General features: G+C 40.4%; 1 protein-coding gene across 1 annotated transcript in view; it reads left to right on the forward strand.

The window, feature by feature from the left end:
• The window catches only part of nsmce2 (NSE2 (MMS21) homolog, SMC5-SMC6 complex SUMO ligase), a 173,479-nt gene that overhangs the window by 73,359 nt on the left and 85,081 nt on the right, over positions 1–15,039 (forward strand). The window lies entirely within an intron of this gene.

A 15,039-nucleotide genomic window follows, 5' to 3' on the forward strand; every position in this document is an offset into this window, starting at 1 on the left:
GGGATACACTGTTCAGCCTTTTCATCTTGCACAGATCTGGACAGACAAAAGCATACCATTTCAATTGCAAATACTGCTTGAGCAAGAGGTTGCTGATATGTTGGCAAGTACGTGCTGGTAGCTTGTGGTGTTACCATGGAGAAAGCATAAAATATTTGCTGCAAAGCTTTTGTTCAGTTGAAAAGACAAAATTCCTGGACAAATATCTTTCCCTTCTGTGGACCAGAATGAGAGAACTGTGTTTAAACTGTAAAATTCATCAGCAAAAATGATTGTAACTTTATTTTGTGATAACCAATGAGGGTATGCTCACTGCCAGTTTTGAAATAGTCTGCTTTTATGAGCACTTTAAAAAAGAAAGTTTGTAGAACAATAAGGTATTGAAAACTTCTCAATTTGATTCTATTCATATGCCTTGTCACCACAAATATTTTACTGTAATTGATCTTGTTCTGTGTCACTCGGGAATATTTGTAATTGATTGTAAGAACAATTCAACCAATAATTAACTGGATGATATTGCTTATAATATCTTCCTTCTCTGAACAATTTCTTCAAAATGTTTTTTGCTACACACTTCAGAATGTGAATCCTGTTTCAACCATCAGCATAACTTATTTCAGAGCATTATGTTTGCACAGAGTGTCTTCTTTGCCACTGTGGCAAATACTTTGCTGAACATTGCTGCAGCATTTTTAAAACTATTTGCTCAGGAGATGTAGGTACCTATGGCTTGGCTAGCATTTATTGTCCATACCCTTAAATGATGGTGACCAATCATTAGGGTGTCAGAGGCCATATGGCTTGTGAAGGCCTGCTACTGTTATAGTCACCCATTGCAATGCCCGGATCATGAATAAGATTCAGTTTTATTCGCTTTCAGATAAGATAACCCATTATGTTAAGCTCTTGGTTGAGGAGCAATGCATTGCCTCCCTTAGTTTATGAGTAGAGCAGACAACAAATTAAACAAGGAAAATTGAACCATCTTGCTGCGAGACCGAGTTCTGTTAATATTACACATATGATAAAATGATTGAGCACCATTCAAAAATGATTTGTTCTTACATTATGTCTGCTAAAAGACCCAGTGTTGGCAGACATGTTGCATATTCATTTCTGTGCTACTTACCTTTCCCTACCTTTTTGGATTCTTCCCAGGCCAAAAGACTGCTTAACAGCTGCTTAGCAGCTGCTAATTCTGCGATGTAACTTATTGCTTTGAGATGTGAAGGACTTTAGACATCCCATAAATTTATGTCCAGGTGGAAAGAACAGAGGTCTGAAGTTGATTTTAAAGAGAATTTGTTTCCATTTGATTTCAACATTTATGATTAGATGCTTTTGGAGGAAACCCATCATCTGCATTACTGCATCACATTTAAAATTCTGAAATTCAACAATTCAGCAATAAATGCCTGAACATTGGGAAATATCTCATGTAAAACCATTTTCAAATAGATCAATGGCAAAATCCATAAAACTATAACAAAGGAAAATGCAGATGATTAAAATCTTAAATAGAAACAAAAAGTATTATGAGTCTCCAGCACCAGGGCCCAGTAAAGGATGATGCACCTGGTGCTAGTCACTGGAGTCCATGAGTTTAGGGAAGCTGAGGCTATTGGCCAAGTGATTTGTCAATCTGGAAATCTGGAAACCTGGTGTAAAGGCCATCCCAGCTGATGGCTGCTTGGCTGGTGGTTGCTGTTCTGAACAACAGCAGTCATTGGCCAAGTGGTAGAACAGACCAGGTTCCTCCCCTATCTTATCTCCCTAATGGTAGTATTGGGTTTTGTCATCTTTCAGTGTTGTTTCCTTAACACTTTCTTGCCTTTCTTCAGATATGGCTAGAGGCTGCCAAAAAGCAAAGGTTGCTGAAAATTGTTTCTCAGCAGGTTCCCCACATTCTTCTAGTGTACCCAATTTTTTTCTCCCTTTAAAGTGCAGACAACTGGGCTTTATAACTCTGTTTCAAGTCCTCGACTCAAGTTAGTTCCAGTGAGGACCTATTGTTATTTTAAATCTGCACGCTGCCGCCGCCGCCATCTCCCAGCTCTATGCTTCTGGTCAGTTTCAATGGCAATTGGTCACTGTGTAAGAGAGAAATGGTAGTAGTGAGGCAACCTGCCCTGGATAGCTTGAGGCGACTAGTTTTGAAAGTACATGCAAACTGAACTTTTTCCAGGCCCTTCTAGTAAGGTGGAAGACTGATTGCCATTGAACATTAGTCATGGTAAATTCTACCGCGCATCCTGTCCTGCTTAGATGTGGCAGCAGGCTGTGTTGGCAGGCCCTTCTGCCCAATAGATAATGACAGTTTAGTTTGGCATAGGGTCTACTGCCAATGCATGAGAAAACCAGAAACTTAAGAATGTAGGCATATCTACAGAGAAGTTCAAGTTCAAGTTTGCAAATGTGATTACTGACGAAAATATTCAGGCCTGGTCATGAGACAAGCGGGACAGTTGTTGAAAACCGTTAAATGGTACCCAGAATTGCCATCAAAGTTTATATAAGCTGTGAAAGCACTAAGTTATTTCGATGGTTGTTCAAAGAGAGACGAATGGTAAGGAAAATATTAAGAAGCTAAGTAAGACCTGTGATAGTACTTAGTTCCATCATTTTGCCATATTCCGTGGAAAATTCTCTCAACTCTCTAATCAGTATCGTGAGGCAAAAGAATGGCTACTGGATTCCTCGATATCACACAGATTGTGTGCTGTGTTTCTGTACTCTCTGGTTTATTTTAATTGTGACCTGGCCTCGGAGCACGGGATACACACCTTGCCACTCTCTAATTGTTGATACATGGTCTTGGACATGGAAACTCTGGTGCAGGCTGTGGTGTTGGCCATTGGTGGGGACATTGCCACCCGTGGACAAATTCTTAATGTTACTGAAGCCCATGAGAACATTCTGGAATCCTCGGCTAGAATAAATGCTGGATCGGCTGAACTTGAGGATGAAGATATTACTGCAGGGTCCTTAGCTAACTGCGCAGTTCTAAGGTTTCAGTCTGTTCTCCTGTTCACTCCTGATCTCCACCCTATCTCAGTGGTGAGCACAAGTGAGTAAACTGTGAGACTAGGAGTGGACTAGATTTGTACACGTTCCTTTTGGAGGGCTTGAAAATGGAGTTATCTTGCATTAGTAGAAAAAAGTGGTGAAAATGCTCTAAATCTATGTAGAGAGAAACCAAAATTAGTGGTCCTTTGTTAGAACTAATGCAGATCAAGGGCCTGACATACCAGCTTTGTTTCCATCTCCAGAAATGTTGCCAGGTGCGTCGAGCATTTCCAGCATTTTCTTTATCAGTATCAAAGTTTTAGCCGCTATAGAACTTTATTCTCCTATTCTATGTTAAATTTTTGGCGTTTATAAGTATGGTTACTTTCAATTTAGAATAGGGAGATTGCTGTCACTCAATAAAAAGATCTTTTTATTTTAACAAAACTGATGTGTGTGAATAGAAATAGCACATTAAGGCTTTGCCATTTTTATCATGGAAGTAAGTACAGGAGTTATGAACCTGTAGAATATGTCATATGTCTCATGTACAAATAGGATTGCTGATTGTTTACTTAAGAGGTTCAAATGTTGCTGTACAGATCTTGCACCAGGCCTAGTTCAAAGACGATGTTAGGGGCAAAACATAAATGATCAAGTTGTGTGTAATTGTTTGACGAAGCTGTGTTGTGAAGTTTATCATACTGAAATCTGAACTTTAAACAGTTGGACAGACCCCTATTGTTCCCAGCCTGGTCAAGGGGAAGAGAAAGCTGCCTAGAAACAGGAAAAGCACCAGGACCAATGCCCTTTCCCTGGTTAATACTCCAGGCAACAACTGAAGAAAAAAATGTTTCCCGTCAATGATGTTTGATTAGAACTGGAAAATATGCTGTTACAGATATATTGAAGCACTGATAAGAAAAATGACATTTCTGATGAGATGGAACAGAAACGGAAATACTGCAAAGATGTAGACTGTGTATTGAATTACTTGAAATGGGTGTGGAAATCAATATTTCTCCCTCACTTTATGGAATAAAAGTCTTATCTATCAAAATTTCCAAAGCTTTTCAAGCACACGAAAGCAACAGAGTTTCTGTAGATATCATAATGGAGTGCGGCAAGTCATTGACAGTGCCACATGCGTGATTGGTATACCAAGTAGGATGGCATGAAATAAGGAAAAAGCCTGTAGATTGGTTGAGAATTGATTACACCTGAGAAAACAAGGCTAATGGCCAATGGAACTTCATCAATATGGCAAGGGGTTAGTTGAGAAGCATACCAAAGAGATCATTATTCTTCATGGTACATATGACTAATTGGGAGAGAAAGAAAGTGGCCTTGAGTGGTGGGTGGGTTGATCTGCCAGTAGGAAAAACGTCAACTGAATAGTAAAAGATATTACCAGATTTGGAAAGTGGGCTGGTAAGTGGGGATAATAAAATGTGAGGCTGGATGAACACAGCAGGCCAAGCAGCATCTCAGGAGCACAAAAGCTGACGTTTCGGGCCTAGACCCTTCATGAAGGGTCTAGGCCCGAAACGTCAGCTTTTGTGCTCCTGAGATGCTGCTTGGCCTGCTGTGTTCATCCAGCCTCACATTTTATTATCTTGGAATCTCCAGCATCTGCAGTTCCCATTATCTCTGGTAAGTGGGGAATTGCATTTCAAATGGATAAAAGGTAAAGTAATGACATTAGGAAAGGAAGACAAGGAGTGAGACTATAGGAAAATTTGTGTTATCTGGTACACGCCAGGAACAAAGGTGGCACCGACTAATAAAAAATAAGTATCAGATATTGGGTCACAACAGGAGTGGGAGACCTTTGAAAGATGTGCATTGAATTATGTAGTGATGCTTTTAAGTTTGTCAAAAAAGTTGAGCTGATGCATGTTTACAATACATTCTTTATAAAGTTCAGTAAATAAAGAAAATTAATCACTTGATAGTGAGAGGGATGATCAACGAGAAAATAATTATTGCTTTGCATCTGCTATGCCAAATTGTTCTTGTGCATCATCCTCTGTCTGGCTAGAGAGATGTATTGTTGCATTTTGTGAACAGCTTGTCGATAGTCTATTGGATAAGGAACATCGAAAGGTTTCAAATGTTTCTGATCTGTGGTCGTCAGGGTGTATCAGAGATTCCGTTTGGAGGAGATTTGCAGTTGCTATAGTGCCGGTCAGTGTTTCTTCTACATACACTAAACTGGTCTAAGCTGTAAAATACAACATAGGAGAATTTGGAGTATTGATGGATTTAATCGTGGAACCAACGGGGTAATGCATTTCAGGAATACTAAGTGGTGACGTAGAGCCAAAGGAATGAAGTATATGTTCTAGAACTGTAGAAGGCAGTGGTATAACCACACACGGAGAATGTGAGCTGTTGCTAAGCATTTTGAGCGATCCTAGTTTATATTGAAACCTTTGCTGCCGGAGGTCAGAACTTCAAATTAGAATTAGAATCCCTACAGTGTGGAAACAGGCCCTTTGGCCCAACTAGTCCACACCGACAGCCAGTGCATTTCACCCAGACCCATTCCCCCTCTAACCCACCAAAGCTACACATCCTGAACACTACGGGCAATTTAACATGGCCAGCCCACATACCCTGTACATCTTTGGGCTGTGGGAGGAAACCGGAGCACCCGGAGGAAACGCACGCAGATACAGGGAGAATGTGCAAACTCCACACAGACAGACACCCAAGGCCAGAATCGAACCTCGGTCCCTGCTGCTGTGAGGCAGCAGTGCTAACCATTGTGCCCCATTCAGGCCCCTGCCTGAACAGTGCTCAGTTTAGTGGTTCCTGAGAAAGTGATTGTGCAAATTCCAAAATATTCAGATTCTCCTCCAGTTTCCACCCACACCACTCTCCACCAATCTCCTGGAAAATGTCTTAATGTTAGAGGTGAAGGGGGATCATTTGGGTGTCAAGTTTTATTCAAAGGCTTGTTAGGTGAATGGAATTTCTTTGTGGTTTTTGTTTGTAAAGAGTATTGAACTGTCATGACACCTGTATTTTGATGTATTTTTAGTGGAATGTGATTGAAGAGAATAAATATAAACAAGTCAGAAATAAACTATTGGCAAGGAATGGACATCTAATTAAATACCATGGAAGCAAATTTTGGGCAGTGATTGTGTGGACACACAACATTGTGGTAAAACTTTTTAAACTATTATAAGCACAGGATATTAGCGATGCTGACTTGACAATGGTGCAATGTCTTCAAGTTTCAATGATTTTGGTTAGCATCATAGGAATCATGTGGAAGTGGGCCATTCAGCCCATAGCGTCCACACCAGCATCCTACCCAGGTCCACCTCAACACCACCACTGACCACCCCCCCAAACCCCCACCCCACCACCAACCCTCTCACCATCCCACCCTATCGCTGTAATGCAGCATTTGACATGGCTGATTCATCCAGCCTGTGTGTCTCTGGACAATATGGGCAATTTAGTATGGCCAATCCATCTAACCTGCACATCTTTGGTCTGTGGGAGGAAATGGGGGACTGTGCAAACTCCACAGAGTCGCCTGAGACTGGAATCGAACCCGGATCCTTGGCACTGTGAGGCAGAAGTGCTTATTTTATATGGCTTATTTTAGTTCATGTGAGCTATTGATTCATAACAGTGGATTTTCATTTTAAATAACTTCTGAAAACCTTTGTTTCCTTCAGTTAATGTAAGTCATGAATTTTACTTGAAAGGAACAAATTGTGAAATTCTTTTTTAATTCATGGCCTCTGTGGGCAGAAGATCAAAGTATCTCAAATAGCAGATTTATTTTGCAGTTTCATTCTCAGTGTGTTCTACTTTTAGATTTATAATTTCAAAGTGGAGCAGACCTTATTTTCTTTTAATACTACTTGTACATTTTTTTTCTTCTTGTGAAGTACTCAAGGACATATCACCTCTGAATGCTGCTTTGAAATAATAGCCTTCTGTATTTTTTTTGATTGTGAATACTGCTTCAGACGATTTACATTTTGGGAAACTTTGGAGGAATAAGCAGAGGGTGTGTTTTGACATCTTATTGCAATGCTACATGTAACCTTTTATATAAGCACTACACTTTTGGTGTGAAGCATATCCAGAAACATACTTGCTATGTTGATTCTCCAGAATGCTGACTTTGGAACCCTACCACAAAATATCTTGTAAGACCTATGTGCTTGAAAATGGTTTGTTGTTACCTGAGTGCATAAACCATTGGAAAAACAGCAAGAGCTTTCTTCTTAGACTATAGGTTTATATCACTGGCCGTACTACATGCTTTGTAAAATTTTCTTTTAGTGTGATGTCAGCTTCCAAATAATCATAGTTGCCTATAGCTTTACCTTTCTCCACTGTCTTTGATTTCATGAACACTACTGGGCTGTTCTGAACTGAAGGTTTTATAAGTTATCCTGTTCAGCTCCCATCAGCATACATAACAATAGAGTAGGAGCTTCTGTGTCAGGTTTCTCTACCTCTGTGAAACAAAGTGAACATTGCACTCATTTAAAAACACTATGCTAAGGAGAAAATATAATGGCCGAGCTTTTCTGGGGTGAACCTTTGGCCTTTACCAATACAAGGTTTTGCCTAGATTCAGTGTAAGCTGTGAACAAATTGAATAAAGAATTATTCAAGCAGTTACTTTCTAACAGTGTTCTCATTTGGCATTTGGATCTGTTGTTTATGACATAGACCATGTGACAATGCAAGCATAATCATGTGGGAACAGGATCTTCTCAGCTATGGTGAAGCTCCACTTAGCACAACTTTAAATGTGGTTCTCCTGGGATTTGACTCATCACAATTTCATTGTATTACGTACCTTCACATTTAACTAGATGTCATCGTTGACACGGGTTGCCTCCCCTTTGTTCATATAACAATGTTGTTTTATACAGTGCTTGTTGATATTGCAATTTACCTTGTGAGGAAGACATATCAGTCAGTAAAGGATTAAAGCAGGTGGCCAAAAGGCAGTATTGCCCTGTGTGTGCAAGTAAAAATAAACCAGGACCATTTAACAATTCTACAGCTAAGTATGTGTATGGTTCTAAAAGATGAGCGATCAACCTGCAAAAGAAATGGGGGCTATCCACTTCAGGTCACACGAGTGCCATTGTTACACTTGGGTCCTATTATTATTCATGTTTGTCTAAGGTTTTCATGAAAGCAAAACATTAATTACGTAAGAGGGGTAATGGATGCTGCCAATCCCAAATGATAGCTGCCTGGATCATTAGCAACATAAAAAGGACTTCAAGATACAAAGATTGATAAGAACCTTGGCTGCTGTAAAATAAATGGTCTTCAGATGAATGGATTGAATTGCCTTCAGCCACAATTATGTTGTGATCACACAATGTTCCAGGCACCTTCTGCTTTCTTTATTGTGGTTTGCTGTGCAGCAGATGTGCTGAAGACTTGCACTCCAGAACCAGTTCCACATTTACCCAGACTGCTCCAATGCAGCTACAAAAATGCTTTTGCTCCATAAAGTGAAAAATTGCCTGTTATGACCCATTCACAAAAAGCAAGACAAATCCAGTCTGGTTAATTGCCAGCTTTTGTGCTCCTGAGCTGCTGCTTGGCTTGCTGTGTTCATCCAGCCTCACATTTTATTATCTTGGCTAATTGCCATCTCATCAGCAAATAATGGAATGTCATTAACACCACTATGAAGCGTATTTATGGAAATGACCTGCTAACTACTGCTGAACTTGACTTTCATGAAGTTCATTTGAGTTGATTTCCACATCATATTCGGACTTCATTTTGGTTTTGGTCTAAGTACACAAAAGAACTGAACTCCATCCAGGTTGATGTGAGAGTGACTGCCGTCATGTTTAAGGCAGCATTTGATAGGGAAAAAGCATCATGGAGACCAAGTAAATTTCAAAACTGATATTTAGGGCCTGGGAAGGATGTGCTCCATTACCTGGAGACATACAGAGCACATTTGCCCGAAAAGCTGCAACTATTTTCCTGTCTTCCTGCTTCTGGGAATCACTACAGGAATTCTTCAAGCCAATGTCTGAAGCCCACCCAGATGAACATACAGGTTAGGAACAGGGTGTAATTTATTTGGTCCTTGGAAGCGGTCCACCATTCAAAAAGATTATAGCTGATCCGATTGCTACACATTGCTACCTACCCTGATAACCTTCATTCACTTGATAATCAATAATTTACCCAAACTTGCTTTAAAAATATCGAAAAACTCTACCTACACTGCAGCTAGAGTTCCAAAGACACTCAACCCTCTGGAAAAAAAAATCTACTTACCACTGCCTTAAATGGAGCACTCCTTATTTCTAAGCAGCGAACTTTAGTTCTAGGTTCTAGCACAAATGGAAGCATCCTACCCGTATGCAACCTGTCAGGACCCCTTCCTTTATTTCAGTCTAACCTGCTGTTACTCTTAACCTGTCTAATGTTTTCTCATAAGATAACTCATTCATTCCATTTATTAGTCTGGTAAACCACCCCTGAACATCCGTGCAGTTACATCATTCCTTAAATCAGGGGGTCAGTACTGGACACAGTACTCTCGATGTGTTCGCAGTAATGCCAGCAATAATATTAGGCATACTACCACAATTTTTGAGTTAAATTTTCCTTGTAATAATAAATAAATTTGTTAGCTTCCTTTGTCAAACAATGCAGTCCCAACTTATCAGCCACTCATATACCATTGAAAAAAAATAAAGTTTTTTTTCCACATCTTTTGTTTGGAATCAAAAGATCTTCAAACAGCATTGTGAAAAGTTTCTCTATTTGAAGAAGAGCAGCTGTTAACCACAGTGAAGAGTCTTTTGCATTTTCATGACTTTGACCTGACCTGCATGGATGTGAAGATTAGCTCAGGGGGTCTTGCAGATCCATATTTAATGGCAGGAATGAAAATGTTGCCTGACTGCTCAACAAGATCTTATTTTCAAAATGTCCATTTTGAGTTTAAATTCATATTGTGTGACCATGACAGTACTGTTCAATTGCCAGCTTGTAGGTCAAAACTTGAATTTAGCCCACAAGTTTCTGAAGGATATTACAGGAATCCTCGTTTGAAGTTGAATTCTGAATATCTGTGCTTTAAATGAATAATATATTTCCGGAAGAATCAACATTAAACCTAGAAATGGATTCCTTTGGACATTTCCCATCTAGAAATAAAGAGTAAATTTAATTGCAGAAGCATAGATGTGCAGTACTGTGTATTCTTCACTGAAGTAGCTTGCGAAGTTAAATGCATCACTAAATATGAAAGAAATACAATATCCAAATATATTTTATATTATATATTTTAAAATTTGTACTTGTATAGTTGGTACTTTTAAGTTGAACAGGTCCCATCTGGTGGCAGACATTGGTTAGTGCTGGTAGCTGACAAGGTCCCAAGAATAGTTGTACTGACCAACTGCTGTCACTAGATGGTGCCCAGTTCTTCAGTTTGAGTTCAGAATGGGAATCAGGAAAAGGTACTTGCCAGACAATAGACCCTGCGGAATATGGCAACAACAGAATTCAGAAGCAAGGCTGAGAATAGGGGAGAGGAGGGACTAAGGGTGAGGGCAAAAATATGGGGGTTGGGGGGGGCGGATGAAGATCCTGGGGGAAGGAGACAACAGAAGAGGAATTCTTTGGAAAATAATGTTAAAGTGAAGCTGTATACTAAATATTTAAATTTGGATACTTTATTTTCAATGTTTTAGTTAAGTGGAGTCGGGGGGGGGACCTTACTGTTTAAATACGTTAAATAGCATTACTCTAGGCACACTTTCTGTTGGCAAAATCTTTCCTCTTGTTACTACAAAACGAAGCATCTTTGCAGCAATCAATTTCTGCTGTTTGCTTTACTGCATTTAGCATTTAGTAATGATAACACAAGCACAAGAAAACAGGAATAAGTACATAATTTAACTTTAAATTGGGGAATTATTTCTATGTAGTTTAGTGCAATTTACACAATTGCTTGCTTAAAAACCTCATTACAGTTTCATGTCTTATTTTTCATGAAGAAAAGCTAAACTTACTACCAGCATTAACACAATATCATAATGCATCAATTTATGAAACTCATTTGAGAATTTTGATATTATCAATACTTTGTCAACTGGAACATATGAAATGTTTAATCGTGTCTTGTATTGTATATGTTTACGATTCTGCGAATGCATCTCCATTAAGACTGTTTCTTCAGGGATCACAGCTCCTATGCTATAAGTTGAATTGCTTTGTCCTGTGAAGTTCATTGTCATTTTACCTTTTTGTTATTGAGGAGAAGCTCTTCAAGAATTACTAATATGTGATCGTCTTCTCAAGTTGTTCAAATTATATATTGTATGATGACTATTTACAGCACTAAACTGAGTCCTTGCTAGTGAAATAGGCTAATAGTAATAAACATCTGACGGTATTGACATACAGCATATAAAACTGATTTTGTTCTGTCAGTAACACTTGGAGAATAGCAGACATACATTCAGTGTCTGTAGGGCATCCAACTCTGGTACCAGGCACTAGGGCTGCATTACCCCCCTTGTATTCCTTGTTGAAAAGTGTCTGTGTGTAACACAGTTGTCAAAATCTGTTTGTTCTACATTTTCTTTGTGTTGTGCCAACAACTGTATTGACCTGTTGTGCTCTTGGTGACATGAGAATGTAAAACCTGCAACTCTACTTATTACTACTGATTGCTTGAGTCTTTTTGTACCTTGGAGTTGTTTCACACATTTTTTTAGTCAGGTTATAGCTTTTAGCCCTTAACCTTGAGTTGTTCTGGTGTCTGGTGACGACGGAAAAGGAATGTTTCACAAAGTAAAACTGGCCTGGTTGCAGGAGTTTAATGTAAACAGGCTGCTCAAACTTTAGAATGTGTCATAGAAACCAGTGTTTTCACAAATTGCTGAATTTACGGTGAGTTGAATATTAACTTGGATCTCTGGAAGCAGTTTAAATGCCAAAAAAAAGTGTGACTCAGTATGAGTCATTTGCTTCAAGTGATTCAGAAGTTATGCACATTGAATTAGTTGGCAGGCATTCTGTTTAGTGTGCTATAGTTTTTTTTCTAGGAATTCATGATTGCATTTAGTTCTTTTAAATTCTCCTTTGTAATAAGATTAGCTAAAAACATCATGTGCATTCGGTCTTTGATTGCAAAGTGAATCATATACACAACTAGCACGGAATGTAGGGAACAATTACTCACTGACAACGATAATGTACTTACAGTTCTGTACTTTGAAGAATTAAATTTGCAGGTCTTAGTTTGTTCCAGTACATTTCAGTTACTGGTTATAGATGGTGAACACCATTTGTAAATCAAGTAGGAATTTTTTGATTCGAGAAAGCATGTGATAACTTGTTTGGAGGTTGGATCTAATAATATTAATTATTAATATGAGTTAACATCCTTGAATGTGTAGCCATGTAAATGCCGAATGAAAAGAGATTAATTTTAGATTTGCTGAGATCAGTCAGATGTCCAGTTGTTCATTCTTTAAATTAAGAATACAAGTCAGCAACTATGCATGAGCTTTTCTCATTGATTACTTTGTGTGTACCACTTTTTCTGTTGTCCTTTCTTTCTTTCTTTCTCGATTGTTCTCTATTTTTGCGACTGGGAGGCCACAGGACCTTACCATTAAGAGTACAAGTCCTTCCCTGATTTGCCTTTCCAAAATACAGCACCTCATGTGAATCTAAATTAAACTTCATCTGCCACTCCTCAGCCCATAAACTCATCTGATCAACATCCCGTTGTACTCCGAGGTAACCTTCTTCACTACACCTTCAATTTTCTGAAAGAACAATAGAGACCTCCCAGTCGCAAACCATTTCCACTCCCCCTCCCATTCGTTAGATGACGTGTCCATCATGGGCCTCCTGCAGTGCCACAATGATGCCACCCGAAGGTTGCAGGAACAGCAACTCATATTCCGCCTGGGAACCCTGCAGCCTAATGGTATCAATGTGGACTTAACTAGTTTCAAAATCTCCCCTTCCCCAACTGCATCCCTAAACCAGCCCCGTTCGTCCCCTCCCCCGACTGCACCACACAACCAGCCCAGCTCTTCCCCTCCACCCACTGCATCCCAAAACCAGTCCAACCTGTCTCTGCCTCCCTAACCGGTTCTTCCTCTCACCCATCCCTTCCTCCCACCCCAAGCCGCACCCCCATCTACCTACTAACCTCATCCCACCTCCTTGACCTGTCTGTCTTCCCTGGACTGACCTATCCCCTCCATACCTCCCCACCTATACTCTCTCCACCTATCTTCTTTTCTCTCCATCTTCGGTCCGCCTCCCCGCTCTCCCTATTTATTCCAGAACCCTCACCCCATCCCCCTCTCTGATGAAGGGTCTAGGCCCGAAACGTCAGCTTTTGTGCTCCTGAGATGCTGCTTGGCCTGCTGTGTTCATCCAGCCTCACATTTTATTATCCAGGACATTAGTTAGGCCACTTTTGGAATTCTGCATGCAATTCTGGTCTCCCTGCTATTGGAACAATGTTGCTAAACTAGAAAGGGCTCAGAAAAGATTTACAAGGATGGTGCCATGGTTAGAGGGATGAATAGGCTGGGGCTATTTTCCACAAAGCATCAGAGGCTAAGGGGTGACCTTATAGATGTTTATAAAATCAAGAGGGGCATGCATGGTAAATAGACAAGGTCTTTTCTCTGGAGTGGGGTAGTCCACAACTAGAGGGCATAGGTTTAAACTGAGAGGGGAAAGATTTAAAAGGGACTTCAAGGGCAGTTTTTTTTCCACACAGAGGGTGGTGTGTATGTGGAATGAGCTGCCAGATGATGTGGAGGAGGCTGGTACAATTACACCACTTAAAAAGCATCTGGATGGGTGTATAAATTGAAAGAGTTTAGAAGGATATGGGCCAAATGCTGGAAGATGAGACTAGATTGATTCAGGATATCTGGTTAGCATGGACAAGTTGGACTGAAAGGTCTGTTTCCATGCTGTATATCTCTATGACTCTAAATTGTTTCTCGTTTTCTCTGTCTCTTGTTCTCTCTCTCTCTTCATCTCTCTCTCTCTCTCTCTCTCTCTCTCTGATGCTCTTTGTTACTGTTGCTATCTGTTGCACTTTGTCTTGACCTAATAGTTGGCAATTGCATAAAAGCAGTTTCTAACTTTTTCTGTGCCACATCAGTAGTATCTGGCATGGAAAACTGAAGCGAGGGATGACTGCTTGAATAATAAATCATCACAGCGCCAACGAATGAGGACTTCAACTTGGAGGACTAAACCCTGTACTTAGTTTTTATCAATTCATTTGGTGTAGTATTGCTCGATGCCCTGATTTATTGTATTTGTTTTATACCAGCATTTTAAGTTTTAAAAATCATTCATTCATGTGATGCTGCTGACAACACCATCATTTATTGCCCATACCTAATTGCTGTTAAGGTGATAAAATGTGAGGCTGGATGAACACAGCAGGCCAAGCAGCATCTCAGGAGCACAAAAGCTGACGTTTCGGGCCTAGACCCTTCATCAGAGAGGGGGATGGGGAGAGGGAACTGGAATACACCTCCTCCCACCCACGCTCCTGCAAAAATTCCATCCCCTATTCCCAATTCCTCCGCCTCCGCCGCATCTGCTCCCACGATAAGACATTCCACTCCCGCACATCCCAGATGTCCAAGTTCTTCAAGGACCGCAACTTTCCCCCCACAGTGATCGAGAACGCCCTTGACCGCGTCTCCCGTATTTCCTGCAACACATCCCTCACACCCCGCCCCCGCCACAACCGCCCCAAGAGGATCCCCCTCGTTCTCACACACCACCCTACCAACCTCCGGATACAACGCATTATCCTCCGACACTTCCGCCATTTACAATCCGACCCCACCACCCAAGACATTTTTCCATCCCCTCCCCTGTCAGCTTTCCAGAGAGACCACTCTCTCCGTGACTCCCTTGTTCGCTCCACACTGCCCTCCAACCCCACCACACCCGGCACCTTCCCCTGCAACCGCAGGAAATGCTACACTTGTC

The sequence above is a fragment of the Stegostoma tigrinum genome, chromosome 5 (assembly GCF_030684315.1).
Source record: "Stegostoma tigrinum isolate sSteTig4 chromosome 5, sSteTig4.hap1, whole genome shotgun sequence".
NCBI classification, from domain to species: domain Eukaryota; kingdom Metazoa; phylum Chordata; class Chondrichthyes; order Orectolobiformes; family Stegostomatidae; genus Stegostoma; species Stegostoma tigrinum.